Source organism: Oreochromis niloticus, linkage group LG5, assembly GCF_001858045.2.
Source record: "Oreochromis niloticus isolate F11D_XX linkage group LG5, O_niloticus_UMD_NMBU, whole genome shotgun sequence".
In the NCBI taxonomy this organism is placed as follows: Eukaryota; Metazoa; Chordata; class Actinopteri; order Cichliformes; family Cichlidae; genus Oreochromis; species Oreochromis niloticus.
The window spans coordinates 7,966,942-7,988,412 of record NC_031970.2 but is presented as its reverse complement, the minus strand read 5'-3'; the positions used below and the strand labels follow the sequence as shown (position 1 = coordinate 7,988,412).

At 38.7% G+C, this 21,471-nt stretch overlaps 1 protein-coding gene across 1 annotated transcript in view; it reads right to left on the bottom strand.

The window, feature by feature from the left end:
* The window catches only part of asic1b (acid-sensing (proton-gated) ion channel 1b), a 170,064-nt gene that overhangs the window by 69,502 nt on the left and 79,091 nt on the right, over window positions 1-21,471 (bottom strand). The gene's annotated exons all lie outside the window — the stretch shown is intronic.

Genomic DNA, 21,471 nt, shown 5'->3' with positions numbered 1-21,471 from the left:
TAAGAACAGGAAGATACTGTGCGCTTCAGAGCTGCAGCTGACAATTATTACTAGTGTTTATTTTCACGAACAGCTAATCTACAATTTTCCTGAGTAATTTATGTATTTGGTTTGTTTGGTCTGTAGATGCCATAATTACATATTACAATTTCCATTTTCATTGTCTGGCCAAATAACATGAAATTAACTAATGTAAAATAGAAAAATGAAAAATATACTTGGAATAGGAAAATATTTACTTACATACTCTTGTTGAATTTTTTTTCACTTCATACTTTAGAGTTTCTTTAAAAAACTGATATAATGTGCATTGTTCACCATTTTGGCACCCTTGACAGGATGACTGAATAAAAATGAGACACTGCAATGTGAAAAGGGGGCAAAACAGCACATTTGTTTTTATTTTAGACACCTTAATTTAAAACCACAAAGTGCATGCACTGTAACTGAAATGTGCTTGAAACAAATGGTAGAAGAAGAAAGGGTAAGAAGACAGATTGCAGTGTTCTTTGTTACAGCTGCTCTCTGCTTATTTTTTTGACTCTGCTGTCAGTTTACATGGTATCAGATATGGGTCACATCCTGGAATAGACATAATCAGTCATCCAAAATAAAGCAAGCAAGAGCTGCAATTCAGAATCAAGCATGAAAGACTATAGCATGAATGTGGTCTTAGTAACAAAGATGACTTCATGCTCTTAGCTTATGGTGCAATTGTGATAGTAAATGTTGTAAGTCATGTTCAAAATAACCAGTTAGAAATTCCTACCAGTCACAGAAGAGAGTTTATTGCTAATGAAAGTAAACTGTATCCCTACGCTTTGAAGAAATGAGCAAGAAGGCCGTTAGTCTTTGCTGTTTTATTTCATCCTTGTCAAAACCACTATTAACCAGCAGACACCTTAAAGAACAAAACTTGTTTTTTCTTTTTTTCCAGTCTTAAAGTGGTGCCGTGAGAGGAACTGAAAGACTGTGATTAAACAGAAACACAGTAATTGATATTCCATGCAGGACCCAAGGGCTCTGCCAAACGAGAGATGGGGGAAGACGGAGAAGAGGCGAAAAAACGGAAATGTATTACTCAACGTCAGTAATGACCATAAACATATAAATCACAAGGAACTGAGGCTGTTACAGAGAAAATGAATCAGGCACTGCTTTGAGGGGGAAGGTTGAAGGGAGCACATGAGAGATGAATGCAGGGATGAAGGAACGGAAGACGTGAGGAAATGAAGGGAAACTCGCAGACTCCAACAACACTGCTCTGCAGGGTGTCCACTGGTGCTATATCACAACTCACTTACAATTACTCACGTCCAGGCACAGTATTTTTTTAATGACCAAAGCTTGATATATAAACCTTATAGGCATGCCACAATAGAACCCTATATGTTTTCATGACACTGCAGGACACACCTAAGATTTAAGAGCAGCCATCCGGACACACAGTTCAACCTCAATCAGCTGGAGAGCAGCAAGTCGATCATGATTTCCTGGCTTAAAAAAAGATCAATGGTGTTAATGACCAGTTTGACTTTGTCTCAATTCACATGCGAAAACAAGGACACATATAAGCAGCGCACCACTCTTACTCAGCATCTCTGGTGTTCTGTCAGTGTTAACAGTTACAACAAAGCAGAAAGACAATTATTGTTTGGAAAGCTAATGACCATTTCAACTATTCATTTTAATTTCTCAGTTGTTTTATTTTTCATCCAGTGTGATCAGCTTCAACTTGGAAAGGGTATGGACATTTTTTCAAGCAGCAGTCAAACTGAGAAAGAGATTCAATCCAAAATTTAATGACAATCAGGTCTGCAGCGAAAGATAATTTCTGCTTTCAATCAATCTGTTCTTTATCAATTAAGATCACAAATATTAAATACTACATAAAACAGAATAGTCCATTTTACTAAACTAAATTATTAAATTTACTATTACGAACATGCTTGTTAAGATAATCCTTGATTTTAAATTGCCCATAGGTGTGCGTGTGAGTGATTGTCTGTCTCTCTGTGTCAACCCTGCAATAGACTGGAGGCCTGGTGTACCCCGCCTTTCACCCTGTGACAGCTGGGCCAAGTTCCAGCCCATCCCAGCTGTCAGAGGGTAAAAGTCCCTTCCCAACCCCCAAACCAAATTATATTCCACATAATTAGGCATGTGCATTTTAATGGCACCATTTAAATACTAAAGTATTTTTTGAAATGTATGTATTTTTTATTATAGCAGTTTTAACCAGGTACTGATTACAACATTATTATTTATTATTCATAATATTTTAATGCTTTAAATAATATGAATAGTTTTAAATTCACTGGCTGCTCATTGATTTGTCCAGTGAAGCTGGGATCCTTCAATATGTGCAGCAAAGTTTTCTGTCAGTGAAGTGAGCAGTGTCCTTTGCTGCGGTCTGCTGGGGGAGCACCATCAGAACTGGCGACATAAACAGACTGTATAAACTGGAAGGGAGGCTGGCTGAAAACAGGACACTTCTGAGGCTGTGGTGGAAAGGAAGTCACAGACTGTGATCCATCATGGATAATCCTGACCACCCTCTGCACCAAACATTGGGCAGGCAGCCACAAGGGGACATACAGAAAATCTTTCATACCACAATCAATACCTCTTTATAATACTTTTAATATATCTTTTAGCATACTTTTATTATTGCTTCAAAACAAAATTACAATAATGCTAACCTCACTCGGTGCATAATATTCAAAGGGAGATAAATACCGACATGTACAAAAAGTATAGCATTTATGCTTTTATTATATTAGAGGTGGTAATTTTGTATAATTTTTTAAAATACTGGACTTACATCACTGTAAAAAGGGCAATAGGAGTCCTTTTTAATGATTTGAGTGCATCAGCAGCAGAATTAGACAGAATGTAAAATGATTGCACACTTTTAGAAAATGATCAAAAATATATAAATAAACCTACTTTCGCCTGCTCACTTATTCGCAAGGGATCACCACAGCAGATAGCTCCGCATGTTTGGCAGGTTTTCACACCGGAAGCCCTTCCTGATGCAACCCAAAAGGCATTTATGTCTCCCAGGAATCTTTCACTTGTTAGGCAGATGTGTAAACCACTACCTTATGGAGCCAAATGAAATATATATGAATATGAGCACATATCGGAAGGATGTAAACAAAGCGATTGGAAATGAGAATATTGCACTTTACTTCTGAAAACAGTTACGAGGTATTTACAGACTGTTACATGTAGATATATGTATATATCTGAGGGGTGTAAACATACAGAATTTAACAGAAGATATTGCACATTAAGACTCCACATAAGTTACAGACAGAGGTTCAACAGTGTGACAGCTTTGGGGAAGAAGCTGTGTGTTCAGTCTCTTTGTCTGTGTGTAGAAAGCTCTGAACCACCTGTCTGATGGGAAGACCTCGAACAAATTGAGTCCAGCGGGAGTAGAGTCGCTGCGAGTTTAATAAATAAAGGTTCAGTACTGTTCTTATTATTTTATTTATTTTGTATAATTAACATGTATTTCTTTCTCTACAGTGTTTTTCTTTTACACAACTCGGGGACAACGTCGTAAGTTACTCTCTCATATCGAGCACACAGCCGATGACACAAGGTGCTGTCTGAACACAGTGCACAGGTGGCAAAATACAGGATGCTCATGCTCGCTGTGAATTCACTGGACTATTACATGTGCTATTCACACACTGGCACAAATTGGCAGAATCAGACATCATGCAGACTTTCTACTATAGGGAGCTGGCAGGTTAAAGACCGTTTAATCTCTGTTCCAAATGCATCAGACATTTAAATTTTCACAGGTACCTCTATTGTGTAACGCTTAGAAAACTGCAATGCATGCATTAAAACAGCTTAAGATCCTCCCTCCGTTGCTTTTATTCCTTTCTTCAACTATGCATCAGTAGTGAGTAATATATAGATGACACACACACACACACAGACGCACACACACACACTTTCTGACACTGCCAACTGAAGACAGACCAACTCATGATAATAAGTATGTCACAACAAACAGCAAATACGTTGCTTAGTGATGTGACACAGTGATCACTGGCATCTCAGAGCAGCTGCCATCTCAGATGAAAAATGCCAGCAGAACATGAAAACATTTGCTTCAGAGTGAAGGTCTTTTTTTGATGTAGACAGGTGATGCGACGAATAGCAGACACCAATATTTTGTTTTTGCAGCAGTGCTAAAGGAGTATTTCCAAACGATGATGCAAAACAGCGATCAGCCTAAATAGACTGAATACAGAGTGGTGCAGGAAGCATTCCCTCTTAAGCTAAATGCCTAATTAGTTCATAGAGTGAACAAATTCAGGTTGGGCTATGCTAACAACCTGAAGCACTACTTTAAGTACGAGTACCATGTTCTCCAGCAGCAACATTTAACCAGCTAAAAAGTCACATATTTTTGTTGCTAAGATGAGAGCTCAGTAATGATTATACTGAAATATCTGCTGCACCTGCAGAATTACACTCTTCAATTATTGCCACATAAATCTTATCCAACAAACTAAAAAAAACTAGACAAGCAAATAGAATGAACTTTTATTTCAATATATATAGTTAACAAAGAGTTCTATAAAGAGTGCTTAACTTTCTTCTCACAGTAAATGTAGAAAGTACTGCATTGTTTGTGTCTCAGCCACCCAGTTCTATTTAATTTGATTGACTTTTTCCTCAGACTCTAATAAACAAAACTGAATGAAGCATTGGTTTAACAATAAAGTTGCTTTATATAGTGCAATTGTTCCTGAAACGTGACCTCTTCAGTCTCATACCTTTGCCAGAAGCCAGTTTTAGCCAGTAAATAAAAAATAAAATAAACAGACACAAGTACTAGATGGATTATCTCAATTTGTTTTCTTTGTTTTTCTCTTTACTTGAGTGTGCCAGTAGCAGTATAATACTTTAAAAAATTTACCCACTACATTAAGTCTCAAAGGGGCCAGCTTTTATAAACAAAGCTTGCCATTCTTGCCACTGGGTATAAGGCAAGCTGAAGTAAAACATTCTAGACACGATGGTTAAAAATATGGCTATTTTTCACAACACTGACACCATAATTTTATGTGGCCTTGATATATTGGACTTGACAGGAAAACAGAATTGAGCTGCAAGTATATTTTCCCACCAAGCCTTTAACAATTTAATCCAGGCTGTAGCTCTTCCTTGAGGAAATCTTTTGAAGAAATTATCTGGGAGGAATTCTGTTATTCTTTCATTTTGACTCTCTTGTGGACCTTTTTTTCTCCCCCCTCTCACTTCTCATTTGAGCATTTGTTCAAGTGCCTTTTTTCTCTCTTTCCTTCTCTTCCTGCCACACACTTGCACTGTCAGCCTTCACAGCTGTTTCATTTTCTTCTCTCTTCACCTGCCGTTTTCTCTGGCTTGCCTCACACTCCTACCTCTAATTTGAACCACACCCCAGGGACGCAGCTCTCAAATGTGATTGAGAGCTGGTCATTCATTGCTGTTTTTTTTTCCTGTAGAAATTGTGTTTTTCTCTGTTGTTGTTTTTGCAGTTGTTGTTTTTAATAGAATGCCCCCTTTGGCTAAACGTCCACATTAGCTGTCCTGTGGAGTAGTGCAACAGAACTACATCAACATCACTATCCTCCAGAGAAATTGTTTTTTTACATTTAGATTTTAAAAAAATATATAATTTAAGTATCGTGTTTGAAAGAAACACGTTGCATTACGTTTTTCTGTTCAAAATTATTATTTATTTGATTTTTATCTCCTGTAGTGGTGTAGTATCAGGTCTTGTTTGATAACAGAACTATGTGATGCAATGTAATGACATTATTTCCATTTCTGTGTGGATTTTTGGTAAATAGTTTAGTTTTATTTTATTAATATTAAAAAAGCTAGATAACAGAAACAGATCTGATTAAATTAAACTCCATTCGGTGCTCCTAAAACCTGGGCTGTTGGGTCACATCACCCATGACACTAAATGTCAGAGGGCTGAGTGAGGCAGGCAGGATTTTACTTAGAACTGTGGAAGTGGAGTCATACTTGGTGCTATCATGAGACGAGGTCGAGGATGGTCAGACTCAGTGTGCAATATCACTGATCACACACTGCACCTCACAATGCACCTGCTCCTCAGATGGCATGTATGTGTATGTATATAAATGTAAGCGTGTATGTGGAAATATGTATGTGTATGTACATACGCATGCATATATACATATATGTATGTATGTGTATGTATGTATGGGTGTATCTGTATGTATGCAGGTGTATGAATAAGTTGTACATATCTTTCTTGTGTAAATGTAAATCTGTCTGTGTTATTATGTAAATACTTACTTACGCTATTGTGTATTTCACATGGACAGATGCCAAACTGCCTTTCATTGTTCTTGTAACAGTGACAATAAAGAGCTATTCTATTCTATTCTATTCTATTCTATTCTAAGAAGATTACAGCTCAGGGGAGGACATACAAGCTTTTGAGGAGCCTGGGGAAGGGCAAAATGACAACACCCCTATGTCCAATATGTATAAGAAGTATTGTGTCAGCTAGCATTCTGAAGTTGTGAGATTTGGTTTCTCAACAGCCACACAGGACGCCGACTTGTAAAAGCAGATTTAGGCAGCCCTGTTGCATTCTGTTCAACAGTGTTCTCTCTTCCCAGAGGGCTTTATTCTTTTCCGCCTTATCAGAGACATCAAGGTCATTTGTCACTCTGTTGGATCTTCAAGAATCTTAAGTGATTATAACTAGGAACCAGTAAATCCAGATGCCAGGTTATCTCAACCATGTTGTGAACACAGATGTGCTGTACCTTAAGAAATCAGACCCCCCCTCTAGTTTGTGTGCTCTGAAAACTTATAGATATGCATAAATATAATGAGTTCATAGTTAAAGTGGCTGATGCATTCCATCAACCAAATGTAATCTATGAACTTTGCATTACAAGTGTGACAGAATACCTATCAGTCTATACTGCACTGCTATTAGATGGTGTCATGAGCAGGATAGTAGTCAGAATGTGCAGGTGTACTTTCTACAAAGAAATACCTTGTGGTTAAGCTGGGAACAAGATGAGCTTAATCCACATTCACACTGCAAACAATGTGATTCAAGTTTTTTAAAAAAAATGCACCTTTGATTCAAATAAAAGTGCATGAAACAAACTCATCTAAATGTTTGACATGCTTATTAAATGATAGAGAGAGAGAGTGGGAACCCACCTGGATGTTTATTCTTGATTTCTGTCAACATGCACAGTTAAGTCTTGTTTGGGACTGAAACAATCCCATTAATCAATTAAGTGGGAAAGAAAAAAAGAGCTTTAATAATTAATTTATTGCCCAAATATATGCTTATAAAATACATTATTTAGTTTCAACTCATATTATGTGGCTTTAAATTCAGTCCAACTTTTTTTTTACTTGAACAAAAGTAATTACGTCTTTAAAACATTTCTTTGTGTTGTCATGTTAAATCTTTAAGGATTCATCCATCCATCCATCTTCATCCGCTTTATCCGAGGCCGGGTCGCGGGGGCAGCAGCCTAAGCAGAGAAGCCCAGACCTCCCTCTCCCCAGCCACCTCCTCCAGCTTATCCGGGGAACACCAAGGCGTTCCCAGGCCAGCCGAGAGATATAATCTCTCCAGCATGTCCTGGGTCTGCCCGGGGCCTCCTCCCGGTGGGACATGCCCGGAACACCTCACCCAGGAGGCGCCCAGGAGGCATCCTTGTCAGATGCCCGAACCACCTCAACTGGCTCCTTTCGATGTGGAGGAGCAGCGGCTCTACTCTGAGCCCTCCCGGATGGCCGAACTTCTCACCCTATCTCTAAGGGAGAGGCCAGCCACCCTTCGGAGGAAGCTCATTTCTGCCGCTTGTATCCGCGATCTCGTTCTTTCGGTCACTACCCACAGCTCGTGGCCATAGGTGAGGGTAGGGACGTAGATCGACCGGTAAATTGAGAGCTTCGCTTTTACACTCAGCTCCCTCTTCACCACGACGGACCGGTACAGCGTCCGCATCACTGCAGCCGCAGCACCAATCCGTCTGTCGATCTCCGGCTCCCTTCTCCCATCACTCGCGAACAAGACCCCGAGATACTTGAACTCCTCCACTTGGGGCAGGAACTCATCCCCGACCCGGAGTGGGCACTCCAATCTTTAAGGATTGACTGATTTAAAAAAAAAAAAAAATTCTTCCAGGAGGGAAGAAATTTCACAAACTAACTTGTTGCTAAGTTGCTACACTACCACACTGAAACTGGATGAGGTCTTTCTTTCAAAATAATGGGTCATTTGAAAAGACAAACTGCACGGATAGGTGCTCGATTTTATTCACCCGTGGCAATGGGACCAGAGATTAAGAGGTGTGGCCCATTACTTCCTTATAGCAGAAGTTACTGGTGTGGCTGAATTTTGTTAAAACAGGTGGCAACGAAGCTGAGTGTATCAAAGCATATGAAACTTCAGCTACCTACAAGACATACCATTTTAAAATTGTAAGCTAATTAGTCTGTGTTGGGCTGCTCCAACAACATTCATGGTTAATGATTTAGTTATTGTATCAATTATAATTTTATAAGGGATAACACAACCAGTCACACCAGTCACAGCAGCTCCACCCGGACCAACGTGGACGTGAAGCTACTTCTCATCGTAATGGAAACATTGCTCAGTCTTTTATGATTTACAGCACATTTAGGCTAAAAAGCCTAGCTGGTGGATTTGTCAAAACAAACACCATGTAATCTAATGAAGAGTGTAATCTTTTTTAACAGGTGTTATATAGTAAATGGTTGTGACGGGCAGCAGCCACTTTGTGCTCTTTGGGTAAATCACACACTCCCATTAAAGCTTAAGGTGCTGAAATTTAATTTCACAATACATAAGACAGGCGTGTGACTCACCTTCTCATTATTTTGTACTACAAAACTGAATGTGCCACTCTGAGTCATTCTTGAATATGATTCAGTCACTAAGCTGCTTCAACAATGGGCAGCACTTATCCTGTAAGTAAGACACTTTCTCCAATCTGAAACACATTTCACAATTACAAATAATGTTTTATTAATTTGGGATTTGCCCATTGTGTTTCTACTCCACCGTGCATTAACCCTATTATGCAGCTAACGAAGAGAAATTCTGCTTCTAAATAAAGCTCTCAGGCACCTCACTGGAATAAAACACCATCTCATTTCCACCTTTACATTGCGGTAATGATGGCTGTTACATTAGCCAGGGACAGATTCTCCAGATTGCTTTAGAAGGGTATGGAAATGAGTCGCCGTGCTACTTTACTCACTCTGTCTTTGATGTGTGATATCACAAACAGGTCTGCTTGTGTTTTATTACAGCTGGCACACAGATAGGGAACATAGGGGAGGGGGGTGATGAAGAGGTATCTCCGGTGAAGTCTTTTCTGGGTTGCTGAGCACAGTCTAACCTATCTGATAAGCATTATGCTTTTATGTTTTCTTTTATGAATTCTCAGGAGGAAGCCTCATAGCATACTTCATCATGAATGTGCTATGGCAACGCAGCGTAAGGGTGCAAAGTTCCAACTTCTCAGAGGGAGATAAGTGACATTCAGCTATGTAAAAAAACTAATTGGGCTTAACCACTTTCTTTAAACCAGAATAGACTACACATGTTCGACCAGGGTAATAGCTCCATCATTTATTCTCATGAACAAAAAACTCCAGCAGGATAGCAGCTTTTTCATCCCATCAGTGATAGGTGTCGGTGGCAAAGCTGAGCGATGCCAAAAAGACAGATTTACTGTTCAGTGAAGGCCAATTAAACAGAGAAGAGTGACACCCCCCTGCGTGGCAGTGTAGCACTTCACTTGTCCTGAAGTGCTTCACATTGCATTTCCTCGTTTTCTACATGCCCAGAGTCACTACTGATTGCCTTAGCATGCTACACAGTAGTAGATATTGTAGAGAAAGTGAAATAAGTGTTGCTCTGGCGACCTACGTAAGTAAGAGAATCTGGGGTGAAGCGCTATAGGAAGTACATCAGTAAAAAAAAAGAGACTTGGAAAGAGCGACAAGAAGTCAGAAGTAATACACATAAGTGTCGAAGAAAAATTCTAATCAAGAGCTTTTCTTGCTGATGTGAAAACAAAAGATGCCTGTTTAGTTCATTTTGTATCCAATACTTTGACTTTTTTGGTCTTTTAAATTGTAAGAAAGTGTTACCGAGGAAACACAATTCATTTCTTGTGCATTTCTTAGTCTACAGACTAAATATACAACCTCAGGAGTATTCCTGAGAGCAAGACGAAGGCTCAAATCCTTTAGCCTGTATAAGCTTCTCTAAGCCCCAAACCTCCTATTTGGGCAGCTGCATTCTGTGCGTGAAAATGGCTTAGAGTGCTGTCAGGCTTGTAGGTTATGCAAACCACAGCACAGAATTATCTCTCTAAACACGGTGAGTGGAAATTCATTACCTTGGCCGTTGTGTCTCTTAACAGCAACTTCACAACTCAATTTAAGAGTACAATGGTGGGGAAATGTTGTGATTTAAACCCTATATGGAAACAGGGCAGGACACGACGACCCAAACTAGTTACTTACTTTGCATAGTAAATTTGCTTAAAAGATTTAATGTTTTATGACACTACTGAAAAGAAGGACAAATTGACGATCATATTTGAAAAAAAAGGAGTGAAAACCCCCCATTAAAATTAATGTATAATCAGTGAAGAAGTCTGTTAAACAATCAAACTGGCAAAGCTGAAGATTGTAGCCTGTTTACCTGTACTGGGATCAGCAGGTAGAGCTAGTACATCCATTGTTTGAAGAGAGAACAAAACAAAAATGTGACTCAGAGACAATCCCTGCATTGTGTGCTTGGCTGTGCAGGAACATAAACTGGACGCAGTGTTTTTAAGTTTGCTGCCTTAACAATGTCATCACTTACGAAAATATATCTTAATATTTATGTATTTTCTATGAAAAAGCCCTTAAAACAGCAACTAACCAGTGTTAATTAATTGCCTTTGTACTTGCACAATCCAGTACAAATATTTGTTTGTTAAATAACGGGTTGATTATTTTTTTAATAAATGTTTAGACAAGCTCCAATTAGAAAGATCCAATTAAATGTGAATCTCAAGACAAACTAAATTTCTGTTTTCTTTCAAGAATAATTAAACACATGGCTCAGATTCAAATAGTACATGTGAAAGTAATTTGTGAAAATATGGTGTTTATTCTTTGACGGTGGATCAGGGACAAAATATAATATAAATTAGAATAAATTTAAAATTCAGAAATAGAAGTGTAATGTTTTAAATTTTGTTGACCTTTGCAAAGCCAACCATCACCATAATGTAACGCTTAATGCCTCCTATGAGCTTCAGTCCTGCCCTGTCCGTAGCAACTCTGCATCAGCTTATAAACAAATCAGTCAGTGCATATGCGCATTAGCATTTTGGTTGGTGTGCCTCTCTGTCTATATGTCATCCCCTTTCACAACATGTGCAGCATCCAAGTAGTGGGAGCAGGTGTGACATGGGATAAAAGGGAACTGGCGTATGAAAGAAGGAGGAGCAGCGATGGCGATAGATTCTGTGGGCGGCTTGTGTTGCACTGAGATACAGGGTGAGCAGCAAGCAGACTCAGATGAAGGCTGACTCGTGCTCCAGCGTATGATGCTCTGTCAGAATGTGATGCCAGTAAAATCGCATACGTTTAACACCACATGCTGCGGTGAGTTTTCTTCCTTTTACTGGATTAAAGAGAAGTCACAAATATCAACGTGTACAAGAGAATATGAGGTAAAATTACTGTAAGTTAGTGCCATCTTTCACCTGTTTTTGCAAGCCTCAATAACAACACTAAGCACCTGTACTGAAGTCTTATGTAGAACCTTATAGGATACAATTTAACATTTGTCAGACTTCTACCATTCAACAATATTTTGGCATTAACATGAGCAAAACAAGATTCTTTTTTCATTTAACACCTGACAGACAGGATAGTTTGAATCTTAAAAGGGGCTCGACAGAATGAAAAGGTCAAAATGTACTTTCGAGTCCACTGAAAGGGTAGCTACGTGAGTTTGTGTGGTTGGGAGAAAGGGTAGGGTAAAACAAATGAGGGAAGAAAAGGAAAGAAGAACAAATGAAAATGGAAAAAAGAGAGGTGTTGGAGTGTCGTATTGGTTGTTGCCTGCAATGGTGTGTGTGCATGTGATGTCTTGCTGGATTGCAAATGCTGTGTGTCTCTGTAATTTGCAGAGCTCTGCAGAGGAGATCAATGAAATGAGCAGTTGTAGCATCCAGTCATGCAGCAGTACACCACCTCCAGTTTGGCTGGTGACTGAGTCCTGTCTCCCAGTCAGCCATGATTGAAGTCCGCTGTGGCAGATCTGCTGCTAAAGGTCATTGTACTCATCAGCTGCCCACTGCCTCCCAGTTTGATGGAGTGCAGTCTAAAGATCAAATGTCTGGTTGTTAGGCTTGCTGTTCAAACCTGTACACCCTCACACTTCTCGTTGGGTTGAAAATACAGCCTGAAAAGTGCTAAAATTGATTTTAGTTTGCAGTTATTTTGTGAGGCACTGGTTTTGATATATTATATGAAAGAGTGAAGTCAATTCTAAAAACAATCAGTTTAAAGGAGCAGAAATACATTCAGGTAAAAGGTCTTTCTGTTGGTAGAAAGCTTCTGTGTGAAAGATTGAACTTCCCACTAGCTATTGTGCTGCTACTGAGATGACCGGTAAGTAATAGCTACCAGTTAAGGCGTCCACTAGAGAAGCTTTGGTGGACTGAATGGAACAGCATCTCCTTCATCATTTAATTTTTAATCTAAGAGAAAAGGAGCTTTACAGGGAGAGAGGAAAAAAGAACAGGGGAGTAAGAAAGGATAAGGCAGAGAGAAGCAAATGCCAACAGGTCAGTGGTGGACAGCCTCAGGCTGAGAGCCACAGACGCAGAGCTCATTAAAGACAGACTGGTTTTTCTGAACAGGGGGACAGTGTGGAGCGAGAGAAAACCCAATGGCACTGGTCTTTTCTGTGAGGAAGATGGATAGTAAGGGAAACAGACAAAATAACAACAGACAAAGGAGAATGTGGAGCAGAGACACAAAGGCAGAAGGAAACAGTAGGATGAACATAATTTCCTTGTTCTCAAGAAGCTATGTAAGAGGACCTATGTTGTGTGTCACTGCAAGACATGAATCAGTGTGAGCTACAGACTTTTTCTCTGTGCATTCACTGAGTAGTCCACAGTCAACTATACTAGGACCTGTGCAGACTGTGCCAACTTTACAAGAAGCTCCTTCTTTCTCTTTTATGATGGGATAAATAAATATGCATATGTAAAAAAAACAAAACAGAAATAATATGAAAGGCTTTGAACAATAAAAAAATGACAAGGTTACAATGCAGAAGCCTAAAAAAGAAAAAGAAATAATTCTGTCACAGCAGCTTGAGTTAGTACAAAAAAAAGCAGTCTATACATAAGCCTTTATTGTCTCTTTATCTGTTAGATATTCATTTCTTTGCAGTTTTTCTCTCTTCAGTGTTTAGCCTTTTGAATTGTTCTCAACACCTTGTGAGGTGCCGGTGTGGACACATTTGCAGCAACAAGGACAGAATACTAGATGGAATTTGCAGGCTGTCAGGCATCCAGGTGAGCCTGTGAGGCCAACAGATATGCTGAAGGTTAAAGTGGTGATTTGAGTGAGAAAATGAGTCCTTGCCCTTTGGTCCTCTGTCTTTTCATTGATTGCTACACCTTTTGAGTCACAATTGTTTAAATGAGGCTTTTTTCGCTAAGTTACACGTGGACAAGTGTGTTCGTAGTCTGCAGACAGTGCGCGCGCGCACACACACACACACACACACACACACACACACACACACACACACACACACACACACACACAAGAGTACTGACAGGGACTAGAAAGAGAGAGCATATTTCTCCTGTATTGGCTTCCCTTCATTGGCTTCCTGTTAAATCCAAAATTGAATTCAAAATCCTGCTCTTCACATACAAGGTCTTAAATAATCAGGCCTTATCTTATCTTAACGACCTTATAGTACCATATCACCCTATTAGAGCACTTCGCTCTCGCACTGCAGGCCTACTTGTTGTTCCTAGAGTATTTAAAAGTAGAATGGGAGGCAGAGCCTTCAGTTTTCAGGCCCCTCTTCTATGGAACCAGCTTCCTGTTTGGATTCGGGAGACAGACACTATCTCTACTTTTAAGATTAGGCTTAAAACTTTCCTTTTTGCTAAAGCATATAGTTAGGGCTGGACCAGGTGACCCTGAATCCTCCCTTAGTTATATTGCAATAGACGTAGGCTGCCGGGGATTCCCATGATGCATTGAGTTTTTCCTTTTCAGTCACCTTTCTCACTCACTATGTGTTAATAGACCTCTCTGCATTGAATCGTACCTGCTATTAATCTCTGTCTCTCTTCCACAGCATGTCTTTATCCTGTTTTCCTTCTCTCACCCCAACCAGTCGCAGCAGATGGCCCCGCCCCTCCCTGAGCCTGGTTCTGCCGGAGGTTTCTTCCTGTTAAAAGGGAGTTTTTCCTTCCCACTGTTGCCAAAGTGCTTGCTCATAGGGGGTCATTTGATTGTTGGGTTTTTCTCTGTATGTATTATTGTAGGATCAACTGTACAATATAAAGTGCCTTCAGGCGACTGTCGTTGTGATTTGGCACTATATAAATAAAATTGAATTGAATTGAATTGAATTGAACATACCCCATATGCACATCCACATCCCAGGGGTCTCTCCTTATTTCTCTTGTCACCAAGTGTTGGAGCACTGAGCCTAAATTTAGAAGATGAACTAACTGAATATCATGGCTTTCCCGGAAGACTGTCACTCTAATTGTGTGTTTTCTCCTCTGTCATTCATTATTGTGTGGCGGAGCTCAACTGTTGCTAATGAGAATGTCGAGAAATATTGCTTTTATCTCACACCAGAGGATGTGAGGACATTTTTTAATAATGACAAGTCTTTAGATAATGAGATGAGCATAAGAGACATAATGACAGTGGAGACGAAGACCATGTCCTATGATATTCGCTCTTTACTGTGGAGAAATAAAAAGTACAAATTTACCTAGAAAAAATAAATAAGCTGAGAAGATGAAATCAATAAAAGTTAGAATGAAGCAGTATTATTCTTTTTTTCATTAAAATGTTACTGGTATGTTTGAGTTTGAAGAATAATAATGACGCTGCTAGACTGAACCACAATTCAGTCTAGTAGCATCATTTCAGTCGAGTGTAAGGGCTATAAAATCTGTGCAGTGCGCACCAACTCCAGTCAGCGCTACAGCTGTAAGAAGTAGCTGTCTTTTCAGCAGCATTACTCCTGAAAATAAGCTGGCCGAACAGTTATCCTATCATACAATAGTACATAGGTAAGATAATTAATATAATAAAGATCTTATATTTTTAAAATAATCTTATAAATTGTAAGATAATGAAATAAATACACTAGCGACAACATTTTTAACCTTGGATGAGAAGTGTGCAAAATTCAGTTAAATTCAATTCAGTTCAATCCATCCATTCTCTTCCACTTAACCTTAACAGGGTTTGGGTGGGTGGAGCCTATCCAGCTATCATAGGGCGACAGTACACCCTGGACAGGTTGTACTCACATTCACACCTATTTAACTCAACTCAATTCAACTTACATAGCGGTAAGTCACAACAACAGTCAGCTCAAGGGGCTTGAATGCAAGGATGTAAACACAGTTTACTGATGCGGCTGGTGTTGACTGACACATTTAGGATGGCTGTGACTCAGGAAGTTGAGCGGGGCATCTACTAATCGGAGGGTTGGTGGTTTGATCCCTAGTTTTTTCAGTCTGCATACCAAAGTATCTCTGGGCAAGATACTGAACCCTGAGTTGCTTCAGATGCCTTCATCGGAGTGTAAATGCTTGTGAACGAAAGATGTAGATGCAGAAAAAAATGAATGTGTAAATGGATTAATGTGAAATGTTGTTTAAAGCACTAGGTAGAAAAGCGCTACATGAGAACCAGTCAATCTGAACATTTACATTAGTTACATTATATGGTTTGCAAATAAAGCAAACCATAAATACTGAAACACCACAGTTTAGTTTTATTGCTCAGACTGATAGATAAAAATAAAAAAAAAAGCAAAACAGAAGCATAATTGAACAGAAGGCCAGAGAAGGTGTGATCATGTGAGACTGTCACATACAGCTGTGGCTATTTATAGCTTCAATATTATCAGTGATTCATGACATGTTACACTTTATGATTGTCAGCCTAAGCAATGTTTTTTTTTCCATAATTCAAGTATAAAATAGCAATCAGAAGTAAAACATGGCTGTAAAATTTATCAGCAAAACAAATAAATGTCTATGCATTTGCTTTGCAAAAATACTGACATGTTTATAGGGACATTTCAAAGCTACCAACAAGGTTCTACATGGAAGTTGTCAGTTCTGTTGTGGAAAAGATGTAGAAGCAATCCCTAGTTTTTACAGAGAATCATAGCATTGATATCAACAGAACACAAAACCTCTATAACTTGAGTTTTAAAAGATATGAGAAGAAAATGAGTGTACAGGTCGTCTGGAGAGTGTTGCATTATAGGGCACGGTAAACAAGCTGTCCTTCAACAGAAGCACTAATGTATGCTTTTAAAGGGATAGGGATGTGAAATGAAGTGCACTTGAGAGGTTGTATTAGCCCAAAAAGGTGATACTAATTGGAAATTTTCCACAGACCATCACGGATGTGTCATGCCCATGAAATCTCATATCATGCATGTCCTTCAGCTATCCAAGCTATTGCCAGTATTGAGCAAGTGCTAATGTGAGCACATCGTTATTATAATGCTTTACATTAGCTAATTTACCATCCCAATAGAAGACAGTAAATTTTATGGTGTGATTGTGCCCTTACATTAACTAATGTACACGATGCATTTAGTACATTTTAATCCTATCTTGAAGATGCATCTATCATTATTAAAACTACTTGGCTATGTGTAAAAACATCATGGCTTGGTTTAAAATACAACTGTTTCTTTTTCTTTTAAGGACTATTTTATTTGCTGAGATGAGCATACACTCCTGCGTTATCTGGATAACTTAAATGCTGCTGGCGTGAAGTATACTTCCTACTGAAATCATTATTTGTGTTCATGTGGTCACAAAGATTAAAACAAGATTAACAATTTATGACCATAAACTCGAATAGAATACTGAGCTGGATGACAACACAGTATGTTACCATAACTTCGATAAAAGCAAGAAGTGTTAAACTGAATGTGAGAGTAGTACAAGTGAGTAACAGAGTGAGTGAAGCTGACAGAGAAATCCTCTGAGCTTTACATATTACAAAAGAGACATGCCACCAGCACTACGAGCTCTTCTTTACCTTTTTGTATCATACTTATCTAGCATTGTAATAGGTTTCTCACTCATTAAAAAAAGTGATGTATATTTTTTGGTGAACATCTAGGTGGCACCTTCTGTAATAGTTAAATTCCAAGTCGGCTTTGAGGACAGGCTGATTTTTATATGACTTTCTATAGGCATATTTTGTCAGTGTTACAAATGCAGAAAAGTATAAAATGCAGTGAGAAAAGGGCCAAAGGTGCCTTTTAGTTTCATGCCACTGTGGCACAGTCTCTTTTAAATGTTAATATATTTGTAGCTCCCCATATAAGCATCTTTATCTGGTGCGCAAATACATAATATTCCAGGATGTGCTGGAGACCTCACTGGTGTAAGGGCTTGTGTGATCCAATCACATTGTCTCGGGTTATATAATACAAATTTCCTCATGTTCAGTAGACATTAGGGCTCAGAGTTGTTATCAGCAGGACCATAAGATGTTACCAGTGCATCTAGTCAGTCCATTAGGGTAAACTGTCTGAGTAATTACATGAATATGTGCATAATCTGCTCTCCAGACATATCCAGTAAATAAGCTGAAAACTGTCAGGCCCCAACACATCAAGTACTGTTTCAAACGCATGACTGAAAAGTTTTCCATACATGCTGATTAACCTTGGGTGTACTTTTGGGTACATTTAGGTGTAGACAAGACAAAAGTTAAGCTGTGCTTTCCACTTTTAATACCCTTTTCTCTTTAAAAAGAATAAATCTAGGCTGTTTTCATTTCTATCCTTCCTGTGCATGCTAAAGAAGGAGACAAAGCATCTTTGGTGACATTAAAATTTCAGCATTTTTAGATTCAGTCCTTTTCTTTTCACCTTGCAAATTTTCAGTAGTTCTCTGACGGTAACTTTTACAGCAAATGGCAGTTCATGCAAAGTACTTGCGTTTCAATAAATCATCAAACCATTAAACAAAAATTAATACAGTCACTGAGAGCCAACAGCGCTGTATATTTATATAACAGAGAAAAATAACCTGTAAATGGGGGGGAACCAAAACCCCTTGCAATGAAAAGCCTTACTAAAGTAATTAAATTTATCTTAAGGTAAGCTGCTGCAACAAATCAAACAGCATTACTCAGTGGCTTTTAAATTAAAATTAAATTTTGCTTTAAATCTTATTCATGCATGGTATCAACACCTGCTTATTCAACTCGGCATGTCACTGGCTCACTTCAATTTTCAATTATCTTAAAAAATAGAATGACTCATTCATCAGGAAGTGACACTATAAATCATATCCCAGCTCAGAGGAAACTCTTTTTGTCTTAAGAAGTTGGGAGGCTTTACTTGATGAATTAAGAGGCATCTAATCAGTAGAGGCAATTGACTGAGCTATAAATCACTGTGTTGATTCAACACTGATCTTTGAAATAATAATAATAAAAATAAAACAACAACTGAGACTTTCACTATGGATAATCTGTAACACAAACCTATGTGTTGGACACATTTTGTTTTCTTAAAGGCAGAAAGGTGACTCGGGATCATCATGGCTGAATTACCAACACCATGAAAAATGAACATTTCATCCTTTTCAATCATGAGTACAAATTTTTGAGCACAAAATTTCATGCATTATTCCAGTAGTTAAAGAGGTTTTCCAAAGCGGGCAAAAGCAGTGGACTGAATGACTTATAATCCTTTCAAAACAAGGCTACAATTAAAGAAGAGTTCACAGTCATACGAGCACATATAAGGCTGCACTAAAATGTATTAAACAAACCAAAACTCCAGTCACATTGATGCCGTTACATGAAATCATTGGAGCTGCTGCAACGTGTTCTTTAATTACTTTTTAGTTTCTGAGAATTTTTTTCTGGCAACCACCTTCAACCTCATGGCAGTACTAGAAGAAAAGCTGGTGCATCATCAAAGTTGTAAGGATTCATCAGCTGGGATCCATAAATGCCTTTGCCAAACACAACTCCAAGCCATTATTGCTGAGCTATTACAGTTTAAACTGACAGATATTCATATATTTTAAAAGATGCACATCTATAAAAAGCCTTATCACCGAAAGAGCTCGCTAAGTGCCGCTTTGTACATTAACTGATTATATATTCTAATGTGAAGCATTCAGCTCCTCAACCTAGCTTGGCCTTTAACAATAACAACGACATCAGAGTTTCTTGTTTAAAAACACTGAAAGAATCAATATCATAAAAAGCGAGGGAAAGACCCCGTGCTGAGAGTTATTTTCACCTGAAGCTGTAGCTGACAGTCTGACTGTGAGTGTGGTAAATCATCTGGTGTCTGCCTCACTCAGAGAAACTCCAAGGTTTCTGACAGAGATTGTTTTAGTTCAAAGCTGCAATGCGCTACGTTGTCAATCATACCTACAATGCAATACACTCACTACAATAAGTAATTGCTGAGATCAATTTCTTAAGGGTTGCAGTCTGTAGCCACAGTACATGAATAAGTGAAAAACAAAACAAAACACATGCATAGCTCAACAAAAAAGGAAAAAAGATTTTTTAAGGAATTTATCAAGAAACAACATCAAACCATTTGAGACTTCCAGGCAGTTTTCCAGAGGGCAAAAACCTGCCTGCCTCCTACTACAGGAGGGTGTCTGCCATATAAGGCAGTGTCCTTTTCCCCCCTACAGTAAAACAAGTGTAAACAGTGGAAGTGATGAAAGAAGTCAATCATGGCTTGATCATGACCAAAACAACACGACTTTGTTTCTTTTAATAAACAAGTTGAATTAAGAGCATTAATTCATTCTTGTGCTCTCACCTATTGTAAGTAGCAGTGAATTCATGACACAGTAGCAAATATTTTATGATTGTCACCATAAATCCAAACAGGAAGTAATATGAAAACACAATATTCAAGAAAAATAAACATACACACAGCCAGTGAAACAACCTTATGAATCATCTTGTGTGTCTTGTAGCTTTTCTGAATTCATGCTTCAACCAGCAACCTTTAACCACAGTGCTGTGTGTTGGAGATGGAGCAGATCATCCCTTTAAGCCACATACTCAGCCCCTGCCAGTGCAATGTCTCAACCCAGTGTGATCTACAGCAGAGTATCCATGTCCAGCAGTATTAGCGTAGCATCAGTGATATATAAGGGCCAAGCAGGGGCAGCCAGTGTGACCGTTTCAGTGAGGAACACATAAGAACACAGCAATAACAGCAGGGCTCTCTGACTGATTGGCTGGCTGACCCACTGCATTAAGCACTGATAGAAAAGTCATACTGACTTTCAGTGACAGGTACTGACATAGAGATAATTGGACTTTCTGGTTGTCATACAAATGTGCTTAATAAATCATGAGGCAAAAGTGAACAGAACAATAGTATTTTTAATGATTACTATCCACCAAACAATGCTATTATTATTATTATATTATTATTATTATTTTCCCCATGATGCAAAATATAATGATAGACAAAATGCTTGAGCCTGAATATAGCATCTGAGTCTTACCTCATCAGGCCCCAAGAGTCTGTTTCTCAAAAGTAGGCTATAAATGGTGAAATCAAAAAGAAAATAAATATTATACGTTCTTCCAGTAATTACCTATGAGTAAAACATCTGCATCTTCCTTCTGATTCTTTACAGACTGGTAAACAGATGAATGCACGCTGGATACACTCATGTCTTAATTATGATAGTGGAGAAAAGATGACAAATTTCTACATTCTATGTACCCCGCCTCTCGCCCTATGACAGCTGGGATAGGCTCCAGCGCCCCCCGCGACCCTGAAAAGGATAAGCGGAAGCGGATGGATGGATGGATGGAACGTGTGGCTACTACTTTTATAGTTTGAATACCTCCCATATTAGCCAGCTGTTATCCCTATTAAATTAGGATCTCTCATAAGAAATTGAAATTTGTAAAAAACAAAATAGATGCTCTAATGTTGAAATTACTTAACACTAAATGCCTATTAAACAGAAACACTAAATGTTTCTGTTTAATCATCCATCCATCGGTTTTCTGCTGTCTATCTGGGTCTGGGTTGTGGGGGCAGCAGACTAAGCAGAGATGCCATTCCCTCCCTCTCCCCGG